The sequence below is a fragment of the Falco naumanni genome, chromosome 5, assembly GCF_017639655.2.
Source record: "Falco naumanni isolate bFalNau1 chromosome 5, bFalNau1.pat, whole genome shotgun sequence".
In the NCBI taxonomy this organism is placed as follows: Eukaryota; Metazoa; Chordata; class Aves; order Falconiformes; family Falconidae; genus Falco; species Falco naumanni.
In genome coordinates this window covers 46560727-46563358 of record NC_054058.1, presented here as the reverse complement: position 1 = coordinate 46563358, position 2632 = coordinate 46560727, and positions in this window count along the sequence as shown.

The following is a 2632-nucleotide window of genomic DNA, read 5'->3' as shown; positions in this document are numbered from 1 at the left end:
CTTTTTATACTTTTCTTTGCTCTCAGGTGGAGCTTGAGTGACTCTAGCCATACATTCCTTTACTATGATTGGTGCAAAGTTCTCTCGCTTTCACTTAAAGATATAGTTCATTTTAAATTTACTACGCATGCTCCCTGAGCGGGGGATTCATCCTCTTCGGGGGGGCCATTTGAGTAGGAGGTCACAATCTCCCACTACCACAACTATTTTACCCTAGTCAGAAGGCTCCTTATTTACATTCTTGTTGAGCTCATCTACATCTGTGCTAACCCTCCCTTCCTGAAGTGCTGAGTGGGCTGAGCTCCCGACCTTCTCTCATAGATAATGAGGCTCCTGCTTGTGTCTTCACCACAGTCGTTGGCCCAGCAACAGTCATCTTCTCATGGCAGCTGCTATGCAGCTTATCAGCTGTGTGGTACCATCAGGTTCCCAATCCTGCAGGGAGTACAGCAGAGCCTGGCCACAATGTCTCCACTCCTCTCCACCCTCCACTATTCCTCCAGGATAGCAAGTTGGGTTGCTTAGGGAACTGTGGTGATCTAGATTCCGTGCATGCCAACCATCCTGAAGGTGATAGCTGTATTTTACTCTAAAAAGCTTTCTGTAATACTACACTTCTATTAGGACCCAATTTTTCTCTAATTCCTCCCCTCAAGGTGATTTTCCCACAGTACTGTTCAAAATATGCAATACAGTTGGTGCTTTTCTTATGAATGACCCTTAGGAATGGAAGGAACAAACTCTTGAGACTGAAGTCAGTTTACACCTTTCAATCTAAGAACACTGATGGTAAGTCTGGTTTTAATGCATTAAGTGCAGTAAAAAAATGCAACAGCAATATGGTATGAAGTACCAAATCACTACAGTTATACTCTCAGTTCAGCTTTGGTCACAAAAAATGGATGGGTTAACTGGCTTTATCTTGGATCTGTATTTTTTGCCTTTTTGCTGTCAGGCAAAACTGGCATACAAGGATAAAGACAGCAGAAACTCAGCATCATATGTTTGGGCTACTTGTTCAAAATCCAGTACAGTGGTTGTGGAGCCGCACCCTCAGATTAACATTACAGTTCATATTTACAGTCCTTTTATGTTTTGAAAGTTATTTACCCAACTGTAGAGATATGTATTATCTTCTGTGAATGATTTTTCTCCATTACATTGTTACACTGATATAACTCCCTTGCACGGACACTGGATTCTTTTATTGTCTCACATTTAGCTGCTTTCAAAGTGACAAAAGCTAAAAAAGCATCAATAAGACTTTAGTGTGACTGTTTCAGAGAAGTAGGCTTCTCTGGGAAGCCAAGTCCACAAAAAATCCTTGGCACAAAACTGTCCTTTATTTCCTGGTTCTACACTTTCCATTGTTGCTCCTTGGGAACAACAGGCATTCTCCAGGCAAGATAAAGACAGGGGCATTATACGAGATTATACGAGATTAATATGAGAAGGCACCAAAATGTGCACATACATAATGATTAGTACTGAAACCTGCAACTATCACCACAATTAGACCTGAATACAGCAGAGAATCTGCAACTTTATTGTTTGGGTTTTTTTGAAGGAAAGAAAGCTTGCATTTTGTAGCATAAGGCATCAGTCAAGGGGGATAAGGGAATGAGTTTATTATGAACAAACTCAAAACACCTTTCTAATGTTTTTACAGAAAACAAACACCCCAAAACAACAGTGGTCCATATACCTATTAGACCAGTTGTGTCTTAAAGGTTGGAGGTCAAAACTGTTGTTTTGCTGTGCCTTCTGTGAAGTAAGATCAAGTTCTGTATTTTAAAGACCAGAATACCCACTCCACCTGAGAAGTAGTGACATTTTAGCTCTTGTCAGTATAGATGGTGACAAAAGTGAAGTTTAGAAAAAAAGTGCAAATGGTATGAGACTATGGCCATTTTCAGTGGTTGAAAAACTGCTGTAAGCTTGCCTAAAAATGTAAAGTATGCTGAAAGCAGAAGCCAGAAATCCTTCCTTTGTAGGACCCTCCCAAACGTCTGGAATTCGTTAGCTTTCCTGAGCGTGAGAAAGAGATTTTCAGTCATACAGTCATCTTTGACATGAAAACACTTAATGCCTTCTGAACTATCTCAAATTTCTAGCTCTGAGTTACCCCAAGTTTATGATTATTAACCTCTAATAGCACCCATAAAAATGAGATGTTTTATTTTGCACTGCACTGAAAAAATGAATTTTCTGTATCTGTGTTTTAAAAAAAGTATCCTAAATTCATTGGAGGGTTGGGATAACATGTAATCCGTGATGAAGTATGGATGTACAGTTTGCATTTGCATGTAGCATTTGCCTCATGATACATAATAACATTGTGAAGGCTATAAATCCATGAATGGCAAAGGCATTTAAGGAAGTGTTAGTGACATGTCCTTGTCTTAGACTGAGCTGATAAGGGATAGCTTCTTAGCTAAAGGAAATGTAAAAAACCTATATGAAGTATAACTCAGTGTTGATGCACAGCGGCTTTCACAATGAAAATAATACTTCCTCTGGGAAAGGCGATAGAAACTGGAAAGCATTACTATAAATAAGCAGTTGACTAATCATTATGGCACAGTGTAACTGTACTTTCTAGAACCGTTCATTTCTTCTCCATGTTCTTGAT